Source organism: Dromaius novaehollandiae, chromosome Z (genome assembly GCF_036370855.1).
Source record: "Dromaius novaehollandiae isolate bDroNov1 chromosome Z, bDroNov1.hap1, whole genome shotgun sequence".
Lineage (NCBI taxonomy): Eukaryota > Metazoa > Chordata > Aves > Casuariiformes > Dromaiidae > Dromaius > Dromaius novaehollandiae.
In genome coordinates this window covers 69,698,634-69,715,932 of record NC_088132.1, presented here as the reverse complement: position 1 = coordinate 69,715,932, position 17,299 = coordinate 69,698,634, and the positions used below count along the sequence as shown (strand labels likewise).

General features: G+C 39.7%; 1 protein-coding gene across 3 annotated transcripts in view; it reads right to left on the bottom strand.

The window, feature by feature from the left end:
• The window catches only part of LOC112983592 (leukemia inhibitory factor receptor-like), a 143,127-nt gene that overhangs the window by 118,163 nt on the left and 7,665 nt on the right, over positions 1–17,299 (bottom strand). For all 3 annotated transcript variants that reach the window (XM_064502084.1, XM_064502083.1, XM_064502087.1), the window contains exon 4: positions 11,593–11,700. The gene's annotated coding sequence lies outside the window, so the exon portion shown is untranslated. The remainder of the gene's footprint in view (positions 1–11,592; positions 11,701–17,299) is intronic.

The following is a 17,299-nucleotide window of genomic DNA, read 5'->3' as shown; positions in this document are numbered from 1 at the left end:
AAAGACTCAGTTCAGCCTGAAGGTTTGCTTTAGTAAAGTCTCAGGACATGACTACCTTATATAACATCAATGCCTGATATACCCAGGGTGGTACGTCACTTTTTACAGTTCTGTGCAGAGAAACCCAGATTCCAGAAGTAATTTATGTAGATATCTCTTCAGTGTGCTCCACTGAACAGTGCAGAAATCCCACAGGGAGCCCATATTTGGGTTGAGTAGCATCCCAATCCAAAAATGTCCTACTGAAGTCAATGGGACAAAATGACTTCTAAAGTACCGCAGCATCCTCACTGATGGCATTCATTCTACCTGCTTATATGAGAAGGCTTCAGTTTTTCAGATGGGCATCAGTGGATGTGAGTTGTATGAACTTGGAGGCAACAGAAGTGGAAATATCTTCAAAGCTCCCCACAGCTGCAAATGAGACCCAGGTACTTCAAGAAAACACTTGGTCCCATGTGAAATACCTGAACTCTACTTTCTCTAAACAGCTGGTGAAATAAATGTGATTCCTGTTGGGAGTGCACTGCATTGTCTGACTCATTCTCTTCCAGGACAGTCATGGCTTAGGGCATGGCATGAGAGCAGCTGAGGGAATTCAGCAGATCGCACAGCATAGCTCTCCTTTCTGTGCCATCCCAGGTCTTTGGGTGGAAATCTAGTCAAGCTCCCCAAATTTACCAGATTTTTTTTTTTGAAGGCCAGTGTGTAATATTTCTCCTCAAAGGCTCAGTTAATCCTGAAATAGAACAATAGTGTAATTTTATACTGAGAACTTAAATTGAAATATTATCCCTTTGCAAAGGCCCAGTCTAAGCCATGAAACACTTCGGTTGCCAGTGCCCAAAAGGCTGTATCACATCTGCTCTCATTCATAACTTTGGGATTGATGAAGCTACCTCACTCTCCACTGCAGGACAGCCACAGCCTCTGAGGAAAGACCAAGGAGAGGATAATTCTTTTCTTCAGCACTAAATAAATTTGACACAATTAAAGAGAATTCCTGTCTCTATGGGCGAGAAATTTTTTCTGAATGTCAAGACCAAATGGTGGGGGATATCTTACTGACTGCAAAAGGTAACACTCCGCTTAGCTATCTCTTGCTACCTAGTTTTGATGTCAGAACTGAGCTGTCGTAACTTCTAGATTACCTTCCCTTGCTCCACTTTGTATTTATACCATGTCCAGCTCAATACTCTTCAATTAAAAATGTAACTTTTTAGAAAATATCAAGACTGGCTCTTTGAAGCAGCATTGCTTTAATGCACATAGACTGAGCTCCTGAATATCTGAAGTGTGGTTTGTTTATAAGCATTCAGCTAAGGCCATATGAAAGTGATATATGTCCTACTTACTGACTAGCTAATAACTCAGATCAGGGATCCCACCACTCTCAGACAAAAGACAGTGACTACTACAGAGAATTCTAGGTTTCAAACAGAATTGAGAATCAGTCCGAAATCAGTCTCCATCATACCTCTTGACTGATTTTCAGACTAGTACCTCTGAGCTTACATATGCAGTGCTCCAAGTCTCCTTCATTAACCTCTTTCCAAATCTTTTTTTCAAGGTCACCTGCTGCAGGTGTGCTATGTTTACTCTTCAGCAGTAGGGGAGAGTTTTTCAGGGGATAAGAAATCACCCGTAACTATTCTGTTAGCCTACTTTACTGCTGAAAACAATATTTGTCAGCAATGCTTAACTAACAGAGCTCCAGAGCACAATGCTGAATTCTGTTCTGCCTCATATATCATTGATAAAGTTGTCATCTAGGCTTCCCTTTTTGACTTTTGTCCCTGGAGATCATGACTGATCTAGAAGGAACTTAGCTTGGCTTTTAGAAATACTGGTATGTTCAGAGTCATGAAGAAGGGCAAATGGAATGAAAATGAAATCCCACAGAGCTCTTTTAGAAAGATCTTTCTCATGACAACTGGATTTTTACCAAAGCCATTGTCCCTGTTTCTAAATGTTGACAGCAGCAATACTTAGCAAGTACACATGTCTGCTCAGATGAGGACCTGAGGAACAAACATTGTTAAATTCAGATTCAGCATCACAAAAGGACTGTGAGGTAATTATTGCTCCTTTATGAGACTAGCATCTGTACTTCACTTCATCAGCAAAAGAAAGACTGTATTAGAAAAATTAAAGCTATATGAGAAGAAAAGAATGCAGGGAAAAGGAGATGTGCTTAGAGAAGAAAACGTGACTTATAAAGAAAAGAGGAAGATGAGATTTTGTTTAGAATCTCCTTTTTCAACATTTATTTACAGACACTTGTAATTCACAGACACTTACTACTCCCACACAGGTACCTTCCCTGCTGCCTTCAGATGCAAAGAACAAGGCGTGGGGTTTGGGTCAGGCAACCTTCAAATTGTTGTTTTTCTTTTAAAATCACAAATACTCCTAATCTCTTCAATAGCTCCTTCTTTGGAGATATTTTCCCTCTTCTCTGCTACCACTGAGTGCCCTCCTGCTTTCAATCCTTGTAATACATTTTCAAAGACATGTTTTCAAGCCTCCTCTCCTCTCTTTCCTTTCATATCAGAATGCAAAGCACATTCCGACTTGATATCAACTGCAATTTCAGTGGAGCCGCAATTTGTCTTTTCCTCCAATCATTTCCTCATGGTCCTCTTCCTTCAACCCAGACTTTCTCCAGAGACTCTTACATTAAGAAGCAGAAAAGCTGGTATTATGATCTATGTTGGTGTCTCTGAGTTTCACTGATTCTTTGCCCTTTGCTTGAGGCCTTGTTTGTTACTCTTCAAGAGAGTAATGGTTCCTTGAAATCAGTACAAACTGTGACAGATATAAGAACACTATCAAAGTGACTGAGAAAAGCTATTTTGTCAGGATCTTTGCACAAAAAGTATTTTCATTAAATCACTTTGCTATTCCGACCGTCACAAAAGATCTCTCAAGAACTTAAGAAATTAAAGAACCTCATCTATTTCAGTCAAGTTTTGCCCGATTATCTCTTTGGATAATAGGAATGGTTCTGCTGTTCCATTTTAAGGTGTTCTCACGTTTCTTCTTGTAATTAAACTGATGAAGAAGGAAGGATGCCTCCTTCACTCAGCAATTCTAGAAAAACAGAACTATATCATAGTCTGAACAAATCTACTCAGCTCCAGCTAGCAGTGAACTGCATGGTGCTTATTATATCGAGTGCAAATTGGCAAGACTACAGCAAAGTAGTTCCATTAAGGAGTTTATACTTGTGATACAGTTAAGGTGCTGGAATGTGCATTTGTGCTATGTTGCCAAAATAAATTACGCTCTTGTAAAAGTTGCTATTGTTTTTTCTGGCACTGCAAAAGATTTCCACCTCTTCAGAGCTTAATGATCAAGGTCCTTTTCAGATAAACCTGTCTCACTGCAAGAGAGAACTTCATTGTTGGTCAGAGAAAAGGCTTGGAAAAAGGCACAGTACAAGAATTTCACTCCACATCAAGTAACTAACTTCCTCTGTAACCTGTGCAAAGTCATTTGATCTCTTTACAGTGAATTTGACTAGAAAAAGAAATAGCTAAAGTTGGACGTTTAGAACATTTCTAAATCCTGGCTGCTCCAGTGTAGCAAAGCTTCTTAGGTGTAAACAAAAAATTAATTTGCAAATTGCTGAGAAGAATCAGAAGCTGAAGGCTGTTTATCAGGGCAAAATAAACATTTCGCATGTTGAGAGGAACATGACTGTGTCTTTATGTTCATAACAGACAGCCCGTGAAAGAATGTTGCAAAAGTGTAGTCTGCAAAGATATTCATCAGCTGGAAGCTCAATGCCTGGTCTTGCTGTCAACCGTGCACTCAGTGCTTGTCAGATCTGGTATTAATGTTAGTTCCTAAGAACCTTCAGGTCCCACAGACCTAAGTACCTTACAGATATTTTGTGGGTAAGGACCAAGTTCCAGAGAACTTTCATATAAGCAAATTCCAGTTCTTCAAGAAAAAACGGAAGAAACTCTAACTCTTTCGTCCATCATATATTTCCGCCCTTTTCATTCAAGACCCATATCTCTAGTTCTGAGTCCTGGCTGTGTGCCTATATGCTGCCCTTCAGGCGTGCCTACATATGACTGTTCTACAAGTACTAGTGCGAAAGAAGAAATTCACTCACTTTCATAGGGCCTTGGGCCCAAGAGAACTCCCCCTTTTTTAAAAATTTCAGATCTAGTCTTTTAGCAGGTTTTAAGATGCTCACAGCATCATAGGTCTCTCGTACTGGATGGTAGGTGGGGAGAGTGGCTAGCAAAAGGATTTTGTGGTTAATTAAACAAAAGCAGATCATGAAGGTGTAAGCTCATGTTTGTGGGCTTGAGGTCTGCTATTTTAAAGACTGCCTGTGGTTAAAACAAGGGCTTATGCAAATCTTCTTCATCATTTATACTCCAGAAACTTCTACGTTGAAATCACAAGTTGTGAAAGCGACACTTCAAAATTCAGGCTGCATTTCTCAAACAGTGGCATTCACCCATGCTGGAAAAGAATCTGCATTCTTAACTCAGCCACAGAAGAGACAACTATGGCAACATGTCATAGCTGCTTATATGGAAAAAAAACCCCTGCATCCTAGTGCACAGTGTGTATAGAAGGAAAAGCAAGCTCAGTAACTGTAACGCTGCAGTCAGAACAGGGCTGTGAGAAGATTTTGTCCCACTACAGCCTCAGATGTGACACACAAGTCCCAACCATTACATGCACTTCTCCTAACTGTGCTCCTAAAAAGAAAAGTTCCAGGTACTACAACGGAAGAAAATCAGTGCTTTAAAAAATAATCATTTTCAAACCCATTTTCCAAGCAGAAAGTTTGGACCAGTTAAGCACAGAACAAAACTGGGTCTATGTCACATGGGGAGCTTGGGTAGTTTAGACATTCATTACCTCTGTTTCACCCTATCCATTCCCTGAGCTGGAAAGGTCAGAGTAGCTCCAAAGAGGATGCAACTATCTCCTCCTATGCTGAAGACAGATGTCAGCAGATATGCCTTCCATGTTTGCATGCTGACTCTTCTATCTGACTGTGATTGAAACCGTGTAAAGAAAAGTTGTGGAGGCTTCTGCCCAATGCTGGAGAGATTTGTGCTGCTCTACATATGATGCTGTATGTAAGCTGCACAGTGAGTACATGGGAATTTTCTCATAAAGCTGAAATTCTAAATGTGGGCAGATGCTGAGCTAAGTAGCCAAAGAGCTGCTGTGAAGATGTGAAGTACTAGAGTTAGGAAGGAAATCTTATTGTGGAGGGCAAGGGATCCATTGCTGCCTGTTTCTAATACTTGTGTGGCTACATCAAGTTGCATTTTTCTTAGCCAGAAAAATAGAAAGACGACACTGTCCCTATTAGACTGCGACAAAAACCTGGGCACAAATGCCAGAGGTCTCCAGAAGCTGGGTCAGAAACACAAAAATCCTGCTGAGACTGGACAACTCACCAGAAGGCTGCTCAGTTCACAAATGTCACAAAAGATTCATGACTTCTGGCACCACTGGTCTTCTCTCTTAATATTTTCAATTTATAAACAGCCACAGTCATATCCTGTAGCCCTTCTTAAGTTCATACTTATCTTTCCTACTTACACATGCAGGCACAGATAAAGACAAGTCTTGACATTTATGCATCAGAGTTTTACTGCAGATGCACAAATTCAATCATCTCTGGCAGGCTGTACCATTCCTAACTTCTCAGAAGATTTGCAGGTGAACTGTTAAACTTCCTTCCACCCTGTTCTAGCAGATAAACTGATGCAATACTTCCCGCTTTAGCCTGGAATTATTAAACGTTTGCAGAGCTGCTTAGTGGAGCCAGAGCTGTGGTTATTCAAGTTCAAATCAATACCTTACTTGAGAAGCACAAACAAGATGCTCTCTGCATACCTCCTGTGTGGTATCAGTTTGGGTTTTCAGCTCTTCTTGTAGAAAGGTGATCAGCTCTAATATCAGTTTCTTTCACTATTATCAAGCTAGCTATGTGGCAAAACACAACACAACCATGGGAAAATTCTGCTTCCCTTGTCACTGCATCCATATTAAAAAGAAGAAAACACAGTATTTCTTTTGATTTAGTATTTCTAACCTGATATAGTACAATCAGTCTATTGTTGGAAATGTTTTGAATGTGGGCATTCTTTGTGCTTGTGTACATAATTACAGTCAGAATCCCGCTTCCCTCTGCTTTAACGTTTCTAATGCCTTCAGTGAAATCCAAACACAGTTGCCTTGTTCCAGTGTACTTAAAAATCCTTTTGGTCCAACCTGCTGGACGCACCTGATACATTTGGTAACCACTGGAAATGGCAATGTTATGGAGGATGTGAACCAGGAAGCAAGTGCTGTACAAGCTAAAACTTTGTATTTAATACAGAAATTGAACCTACATGGCAAAAGATCCAAAGAAAGTTCTAAACTGTTCATATGCTAATGCAGGAACATAAGGTAACTAATAAACAGGACCAGAAATTCTCCTGGATGAGAGAGAACAGTTCAGGCATGATTTACATGACTGGAATGTTAGAATCACTGAGTATAACTTTGGCAGGGCCAATGGAAAAGGCCTGCACCGAAGAGATCAACCACTCTGGAATTACTGAAAACTCACACGCAGGAACATGCATATGAATCAGTTCATTAACATGACCCTGGAGAAGGTGCTAGTGAAGGTCCATGAGAACTGGTTACCCAACTTCTGGAGACATCCTGGAAAATTATGATGAAACACTTTGTAAATATTCAACTTAGTAAGAAACTATGTTAGTAATTAGGACATGTATGCTGTGTTAGGAAATGTAAGCTGGATGTTTTCTGCAGACACAAAGAAAATAGTATTAGCATTTCTAAAGTTTATATCAAACCGCTTTCATCATAAGCTACTTTTCTTTAAAAACGATAGAGAAGAATTAATCACTGAATTGGAAGCTGAAGCTAGAAGCCCGTATCTGATCTGCTTATGTTCCATTACAACAAACATTTGTCTGTCAAGATGAGTTTTATATGTGTATATATACACAGACCCACACATCACAAGTACTAATTTACCAATCATAAAATAAATTATTATTAGAAGAAAAAAAAGACTGAGGAAGATGAATGCAAGTTAGAAAGTTTTCAGGATGTATTTATTGTATGGCCAAAAAAACATGCTCCCACAGTCAAGGAAAATGAGCTATTTTGCTAAGAGTCTGGTTCAAGGTAAGAAATAAAGGAAGAGTGGAAACAAGTGGAAAAAGAGGAGCAGGGAATAATTAAAATAAATTGTAAGTTACTAAATACATAAAAGTGTTAAGGAAAGCAGGAGATAATAGAAAAATCTATAGCTATCAGGATGGAGGACAGGGAAAAGATTTCATAATTGCTTTAGGAACAGAAAACATCTTCTCAGTATAATAGTTCCACTTCTGGATGGATTTAATCTTAGTAAAGGACTGGTTGAGGAGGAATTCTGCCTGCTGATGTTTGCTTGTAATAAAACTTGGAATAGGGAAACTCCAGAAACTGAAAGAGAGTGAACGTTGTGCCAATAGTCAAAAAACACTGATAAAGTTCACACTTACCTGGCCTAAGAACTAGCCACTTTCTAGATTTCTGAAAGCTGCAGTCAGTGGGAATCACAACTGGCTGAAGGTATTTCAAGGGAAAATTGTCAGTCATCAGTTTTCCAGGATGGGATGTTATCTCACATTTTCACCAAGAAATTTGATTTGAAAATAAATATAAAATCTCCGTTGTGGATGGCAAAAAATCTAGGGGTGTGGCGAGTAACAATGAGGCTAAGCAGAGAAGAGTCACAAATCACTTGGGTGAGCAGGCTCCTCTCAAACTAGAAATTTAGGCTGGGTTAGGTGAACAAAATGAGGAACAGTTTCCAGTGAGTTTGAAAAGAACATGGGGCCAAAGTAAATGGAACTGCACAAAAACAGCAGGATGATATTGTGACAGAATGGCAAAAATGACGTGACAAGTAAGAAGAATTCAGACGGAGGGAAATACTGGTTTTGCCTCTGAATGTAACACTGCTGAGATCAGTATTGAAATAATACAGTTCTACAGTCCGCATCTTCAAGAGATTTTGATGAACTGAACAGGCTACAGAAAGGAATCTCAGAAGGCCCTTGACTGGTGGTGGAAATACCTTATACTGACGGAATCATTACAGTCTCTCAGAGCCACTCGAAGCGGCCCAGAACACACATCCATTCACTGCTTATTCCCAAAGGTCTTGAATGCAACCTGGAAGCCAGCTACAGATAGCCTGAGTACCCATGGTAGTGGTAACAGCCTAATGGTTTACTAATGCTACACTAACCTGAAGGGGATTCAAACACAGCCTAGATCTTTTGATACTCTTAGATGGTGATCGATGATTGTGACAGATAAAGACATATTTTAGCCAAAATACAAAGCATTTGTCAGTCAAACCTGGCTCAGACAAAGTTAAATATTAAGTTTCTAAACCACTAGGTCAAACTCTTAACTTTACAGATTTTGACATTTGAACAACATGATCCTGCAGATCTAAAACTTCCTGGATATGGATAATGAATCTCTTCACAACTCTTAGTTCAAATACCCCACAGGATGTTCTCACTGTTTGCCAGTCACCTCAAAATGATTTCACTTCCTCCTAACTTTCTCTCATCCATGGTTTCTTCCTTGCCCAACGTTCACACAACTACATACCATTTTCGTGGTTGTATGGTGAGAAAGCCACCATTCTGTAAGCTATTAGAGAGCTTTCACAGTAGCTTTCACGGTATTTTATTACTGCAAGTTACCACAAAGAAAACGTGCAGCCATGGGCAACCGCAACACAGTTATCATGATCCTCTGATCCCTTCCTGTGAGTCAAAATGAGCCAAACCCAGTGTAACCACAGACTCTTCAAAGGTAGACCTAAGCACCCACTGGCTGGACACAGGATTAACAACAATGTCAACTATACAGGAGGGAAATAACTAGTATCTCACCATTCCTTTTTTGCTCCCACAAAGGATGTTTCAGATAGCTGCAAGGTAGCATTCACTGATGCAAAAACAGAAAAATTAATATCATCAAGCTGACATTCATGTATTCCCATGTAAGGTTTATGAATACTTCAGAAAGGTTTGTGGATGAAAAGAATTGTTGAAGAAGCAGAACAGATGGCAATATGGTCAGAAACAGAAGATAACACAGGATAACATGCTCAGGAATATATGTATATGTCCTTTCATGTGGACTGATCAAATGAAGAATTTCTTACACTTACCACTTGGTCTTCTGGGATAATGCCTCACAACCACAAATAAGCAAAGGAAATGCATTATATAAAAGTTATCATTTGCAATTGCATTAAAAAAAAGTGAATTTGAGGGCACTTGTTCATTTCTCCTTTATGCCTTCTAGGAATAACAGCAACAATATTATACTTGTCAAGATGTGAGTTGATATTTGGGACGTCATTCAGTGTCTGGGATGGGATACAGAAGTTGAAGGTGAAGGAATGGATCAGTAAAGATGAACAGAGGATTTTACTAACTAATCAGAAAATCTTGTGGAGAAGCAAAGAAAAAAGGAGAAATAGGTTGAGGGGACATCAAAAAAGGGCATCTTCCCCATGACTGTGTGATCAGGGAGCAAGACCTGGTGTTCCAATGATTTCAATGGATTCAAAAGTAATTTCTATTCATAAACTATAGCAGCAAATTTTGAATAATCATGCGTTCCCCGGCTAATCCTGATGCTACCATGTAACATAAAATACAAAGAGAAATTCCTAGTGGAGATACTAAAGATATACTAAAAATTTTTCCATTTCTTTTGATGGATGTTTAATTCACCATGTCACCCATAGATTTTTCCAACTCTAAGCCATCTGCTGATAAATCTGACAACACTCTTAACCTTCTCAGAAATCTACTACACTACCCACACTCTCCTGTTCTGAGATAACACTACCTAGTCACTCAATTCTATAACCTCGGTGTTATCATCAACTCTGCCCCTTCCCATGTCTTTACCTGCAAGTTAGATCTACATTTGAAGGAACCTTTCCACATAACATCTCTACAACTCAGCCTTTTCTATTCATCCGGGTAGCTAAAGCTCTTTTGAAGACTCTTATCTCCCATCTCAGTCCCTAAGAAGATTCCTTTCCAGTCTTTCCCAGCTTGCCATGCTCCTATCTACCCAGGAAGCTATTGCCATTGTTTTGTCTTAGTCTTTTGTTCCGACTGGTCACCCTTCTTTCTGTATCACACCACTGACTTCTTTGTCATATCAAACATCTTTTCTTTCAAGGCCTATCCTGGACTACTCCAAGCACAGACAACCTTACCGACCCTTACACCACAGGGCTAGAAGCCACAAGGCACTTACCATATCCCTCAGAGAGCTGAGGGGAGAAAGAGCATAGTTCACGCAAAGTTGACAGTGGCTCCCCAGGAGGCCCACAGTTCTGTCTGTGGTTTGGGGTTAAGCTGGGTCCTAGGATTACCTCACAATGCCAGCTTCAGAAACCATTGCTGGCTTACTTTCTCCCACAGAGGGGAACTAAGAATACTTGGCAGCCTGTTCCCAGCCCAGCTCTGGTGACATGACAAAGACCTAGTATGGAAGCCACACTTCAACTGCTTGAGAAATGCATACAGTGTGTTTGCTTCCCCAAGCACCTTCATACTCAAAATGAAAAGGCGGCTGAAATTTCAAATGAGCACAATAGTTAGACTTTCACATAGTCCTGCTACTACTGCTTATCACATGATAAATGCTCTTTTTTGCTTCCCCTTCTGCATACAATCATCTGTTCTCTTTCACTTTACATTTACACAGCTGTTTGGAGTTTACACAGATCTTTTCTCCAATATTTGTGCAGGACCTAGCACAGAAGAGATTCAAGTCCAGGAAGGACATTCCTCAATAATTTAAACACTCACCTGTAGCTGCCTTTTTCATGTGGGTGCCTTGCCATTCAAACTCCAGAATATTTCCTCATACAGTTCTTTGCATATCTCTCTCTTGTGATTATACCATACAAGGTGTGTAGATACTGGCTCAATAAAATTGCCTAAGTCAGAGGTACTTGCTGTTCCAAAGCAGCACCAGCTTGGTTCACACTTCTGTATCCACATGGTTTCTTTCAGTTGCCACTGTTCTCCAGAATACTAGGTATTACGTTCTTTCTTTTCTGCTCTAAACCTCCTAGAAACAGTTTTGCAGTGCTCAAAAACACCACAAAAATGTCAGAGCTCTGGCAACTGGAAGAGTAGGAACCCAAACAGAATCCTACCAAACTGGACTGAAACCAGCTCTTTCCATAACCCCATGACCGGACAAGCAGATTACTCTAGAACAAGTTACAAATGTGGGCCATGAGTGCTGAAATGAGCTGTGTGCTCTGATTCTTGGGATTTGTGCAGAATTAGCTTGTGAAGCAATCACACTTCTGGTTGAGGACACAGCCTAGCATCAGAGAGCTAATACCGAGAAGCCTTAAGACACCTTATGCTAGAGGATTAGATTGTAGTGGAGGGCTTAAATCTACCACGTAAGGTTTTCATGGCCTCCATCTCTCTTCCATTTCCCTCTGTGGTCTTCAGCATTCAGGCTTACCCTGTGTCTCAGAGCAGATAGGAGGTATTTTGCTTGAAGGCATTCATCTCTCAGTTTCGTGTTTGCAGTGCATTGGTAACTTCTGCAAGCCATTTCAGGAGGAGAAAACTAAAAAAAAAAAAAAAAATTAAATAATTGAAAGAAGGAAATGGATTTTTCCTATTCTCCATTACTGCATGGACGCTAATAGCTTTATCCTGCTATTGGCTGAGATTCTCCGGGAAGGAAGTGACTTCCCTCATTATTTTAATGTAATCTGAGTGCACTCAGTGCCTTGCTAAGGCACTTGACACCTCACAGAAGCAGATGCTAAATGCTAAGTAGATTAACCATCTGACTGTCACCCTCAACCTTTTTGATAATTGGGGTTATTTAAAATTCTACACATTGCTGCTCAAAAATTGATAACTCCTCTCCTGACCTCTTCTAAAGAATATAAATAACTCATTAATCATCACTTAGTTATTTTCTGCAAATAACAATACATGATATGGACATCTATCTTGTGCTGTTTATGTAAACACTAATCTCTATTTGAGAAACTAGTTGTCTGCTACAACCTAATTCAGCAACAAAGAATTATTCTATTTAACACTTGATTAAATAACTTCACAAAACTGTTCAGGTAGTTATGTTTTCTTTCAAGCAAAATAGCAATTTTTCACCTCTGGACTTACTTTTCATTTTTATGGTATATGGAGAAAGTACTGAGGGCATTCTAATAATGTATTTTTGGAAGTTATTCCTTTTTCTTGGAGGAAAAAGTTGACATTAAGGCTTACTTTAATGTTTGGTAAATATTTGGAGGCAGTGGTTTATTGGTATACAAGACATATACAAACACACCCGTGCAGTGTTCAAAAGGGCAGTGAGAATGAAATAAACTCTAATTTGCCCAAATTAGAAGCAGGCAAACTCTGTTTACCTTCAACTACACTTCTGCTTGTAAGGCACCAAACAGAACATGAGAAAAGTTTTTTGTTGTTTTGTCCAGAAACTACCTTGGAAGCTTTTCTATGCGGCCTTTTACTTAGGTGAGTATGAAAAATAACGAATCAAGAAAGCCACAAAAAAGCAGTGAGGTTCTCCCATGTTAATTAATGCATCACTATGTCAATAAACATACGAGGCTGTGGAAATTTACAGGAATGTGGAGACCTAAAAACGTCCGAAATTTTTCAATGCATTAACCTACTGCGCCATCTAGCCTTCGCTGGAGGAATTTTCCCGCGGAATTTGTTGGCATGGAATAGTCTAACATCAACCAAGAAGTGTATTTAAATATTGAGCACACACTGAAATACTTCCCTGGGTGGCACGTAGTCTAGTATGAGGGTGGTATTTTTCTGGCTTGTACTTCCTGCCTTGGAAAGCTTTATAGCTAAATCAGAAAAGCTACTCTTGTAGAACAAGGCTTGATCTGCATGTCTCTCTATATATGTCAGCAGAGAGAAAAAAGCATCATATTGCTAAGTGATACAAATATTCTAACCTTCTGTATGGTCCACAGTCTAGTGTAAACACACCTTACAATAGCAGAAAAGCCATTGGTTGGGAGCACCTATTTTTCTCAGGGAAGTAGTGTGAACTACTAGTGTAAAAACAACAGAACTTTTTACTAGAATAAGTTGTACCTATAGTAGGGGGTTGCTGTAACACACTGGTATAGGAACACCCACAACCCTCTGAAGTATGGACAATGTCTGTGAGCGGGACCATAAGCAGCTATACTAATATAATGTTGGGGCTGTTCCTCCCAAAGTCTGCTTCTCCCCCTAGTTATTGGCCATTACTGGCGCTACTGGTCACAAAGATCCCAACTCCAGGCACTCCACAGTTTGCTCAGTACTCTCAGCACCCCATGTTGTGTTTCTAAGGCCTTCTCTTCCATAAACTAGACTTGCTCAGCCTTGCCTAGAGGTACAGCTGAACACAACACTGGATTTGTCACAGATATTCTTTTATTCAGCATAGCAGGTAGCAAGCACTACACTATACACCAGCCACCAAACCACTGAGCCTAACCAGCCAAAGAATCTAAGCGGCAATATTCTTTTAAATTATATAAGCAACAAATTATATAATACATTATATCATGCATTCACAATGTATCATCTTCTACCATGCATTTACGATGAATTCCTAATTGATTACTTTATTCATACACTAAATTTGCATTCATATTTCAACCAATAATAGCACTATGTTCAATTCATGCTGTAAAACTTAAATATCTGTGAATCTCAGCTTACTGAAGTAGTACGTGACATTAATGCATCTAAGAAGTTCATGACCTTCTCCAATCCAATTTGTTCTTTTTTAAATCTCATGTCTTCTAAGCTAGCCTCTGAATTTTGGTGCAAGAGGAAAGGGCCAGCTCATTAATTCTCAGTGGCTGGCAATTGGATGTCTACTTCTGGTACATCCACATAAAGTCCAGCATTTTTCATTTTTCCATGAAGCTAATGTGTTAAGTTTGTTGTTCAAGATTTCTCACCTCTTATAAAGAAAGGATTCTGATCGTTGCTGAGGTATTTTGGCTTATATAGCATCTGAGAAAGCTTACCTCCTCTCCTAGATCTTGATTCTGCTTTCCATGAACTCTTGCTGAGCAAGACTTTCTAGGAACAAGACTGCTGAATACAGCTGTCCAAAGCCAAGATATGGGACAAAATGAACTTCAATTCTTTCATTTGTAGCATCAAAGGGCTTACAAACCTCATTTCCAGTTGTTTATGATTATTGCAAACTGATGTATAAGCAGGTTTAGCAACACTACCTAATATAAAAGATGCCCAGCACTTTCCATTTTAAGATGGTATTTTCAGTTGTTAATACATTTGAGAATCTCGATTGGGCTGGAATTTTCTATGCTGTTTGTTGTTCTTTTAAACTTTAGTCCAAACAACTTATCAGTTTCTGAGAATGATGCTTAAAAGGAATCTGGAGACTGTTCAGTGCCGTTCTGCCACCCCTATGTTTGATGTAGTGGAAATCCCCACACTTATTTAAAATAGCTGGCATACATAGAGGCTTGAAAGCAGTCTTGCTGTGGCAAGCCCATTTAGCCTGCTAGATCAGATTTCTCTGTTCAGCCTGCAGAGCAGACATATCCTGAAACCGTGTAAAACAGGCAATTCTGTTACAGGTTAGAATAGCATAGTATTAATTTGGAAAGCAAAACACCTATGGAAACAACTTTTTTTTTTTTTGGTAATAAGCCAACATCCACCCTGTGGGAAACAGCTCTTTGCCTCCATCTTAGTTGTGTAATTATCTGGCAGAGAAACATGCTGTACTACATCATGTGCTGTCAGTGGCTCATTTTGTCCCAGAACTCAGGAATGGCCTCCAGCTAGTCCAGTTTCACCAGAGAGACTTCTGCAGGGAAGTAACGTTTGTGTCATCTCTTGTTAGCTGCTGTCTCCAGCTGGAATTCTGCTTTTTGTGTCTGGAAACACTACTGTTTGTACGCTGATCTGCCCCCAAAGCATCACTCTTAAATCCTTGATTTTTGCTCTGTGAGGGTTGGACAAAAAGGGGCCTCACCCCACTCCATTACTGCACTCCTGCCCCAGTGCCATGTCTAGATCTCCATTACTTACAGTGATTTCATCTGTGTAGGATAAAAAGGGGTACCAGCTAGAGCTCATTCACTGTTATTGACTTCAGTGGGAAATACCTATGATTTCCCTGTCAGATACTGGGCAGAAGATTTCATACTTGACCTTACATCAGGGAAATGTCCATATCACAAGAAGAATCCACAGGAAACCTCCTCCTCCTCTTTCCATGTATGTCCAACTCCATTGTACAACCACTCAAAATGGGCTTTTCTATCTGGACGTGAGAGAGTGTGTGCTGCACAGATGAATTGAGTAAGTGCAGTCTAACGTATCTATAATGGACAGCAAGCAGCCCTGCTACCCTTATAACTAATGTTCTGACCACACACATAGAAATTCTGGACCTCTTTTTTCATCCCAGTGAACTTCCCAAGGGAAAAAAAAAACCCATATATCTATAATATTTGAGCACGCAATTTATGCCAACTACTTAGCTCCAGCACACTAAGTGATGTTCACTGTCCTATCCTGGAGTGTTCTGTCACACTCTAGATACTTTACTAGCTCAATGCTCCAAACAAGGAACGAATTCTAACTCCTGACTCTCACAAGTAAAATGTTTGCTCTTGATAAGTCTCTTCCTTTAGCTCACTGCAAGGTGGCAGCAGAGAGTTTCTCTTAAGAGAAACTTATCTGAATATAATATCGTAAGTATCTCAAATTTGGGACCTAAAATAAGTGCATGTTTTTGACCCTAATCTTGTTGGAAAGATCCAGTAAACAATATAGTCACCTAAAGAGGCTCTCCGGCAGAAAATAATTCCCTCTGTCTAATCCCACCTACCTACCCCTTATTCTGGAAGTCTGAATTCACTGGGCATCTCCCTGTTCAAATTCCCCAAGCACTTGGACTTCAAATGCCCAGAGTTGTTTCAGCATGGGGAACATTCAGCATGTCCAAACCCTCCTGTGGGTCAGGAACTAGGTGGACTAATGCCCAGGAGGTCTACTTCCATCGGTGTTCTCAGAGTATGACTATTGCATATTGCATCTATTTGTCCCAAAAGCCTGTTGAGGACACTTTATTTTAAAATGTGAAGGTACACAGTCCTCCTTTAACAGCTGACTGGCCCAGGTGCTCACTCTCAAAGTGGAAAGATTCAGTTCGCACTTCAGCTGGAAGGAGTTCAAATTTATCCTTGGAATGACCCAAAAGAATGTCCAAAGGAACAGATTTGAAGCTAATGTAGATGTAGACACCCCCCTCCCTTCAGTTAAGGATATGTCATTGTTCAGAAAGATGCTGGAGATTTTGGGAGCTGGGGAGGCAGCCTACCTGTGCCTAGTGCAAGCAGATGGGAAAGAGTAGTTCTGGGACATAAGCAGGCCGAAAGGTATCTATTCCGAGCAGAAATCGGGACTTAAGGTACTCAGAAGACAGTGGTCTCTAGACCCCAAACAACCTCAAGGGTAAATAAGTATCTAAACAGTGTGAGTACTCATTATTTAGAGCTGAATTTATTTCTGTGCTCAGCTGAACTCAAGGAAATGGTACTTCTCTGCATGTGCAATATTACTAGAAAATATCTGTAGCTTTGGCATCTTCAGCTTCCAAGTAAGTTAGATGGAAACAAGATGGGAAACTGTGATTAAATAGAGGTACCTAAATTTGGATTGCACCATTACACCAGAGATAAGGACCAAAACCAAAGATAATACCATGCATAAATTTTCTCCACTTCTGAGCTGGGTCTGAATACTGCAGAATAAGTAGGTTGTAGTCTTTCCACTTGACAATGGGAAGAAAATAAAATATGGAACATCTGCAAAATAAGCAAACCTCATCTGTCTCAGTACTGACTGAGGAAGGGGACCTTGTGAAAAAAAATAGAACTGAAATCATCAAGTATTATATAACTATGCATATATATAAGAAAGTGACTTCAGTTTACATACCAGTTCTAATGCTGGAAATTTTCTTACATTTCACTTTTTCACCTTAATAACAACTAATAATTGCACAAAAAGCCCTGTTAAACAGTTAATGGAATATAACTGAGAATTTTTTCTTCAGTAATCTCTTATTTCTGCTACCATGCTTTTGATTTTGTAGAACAAACCTACACTTGTTATATACTAGG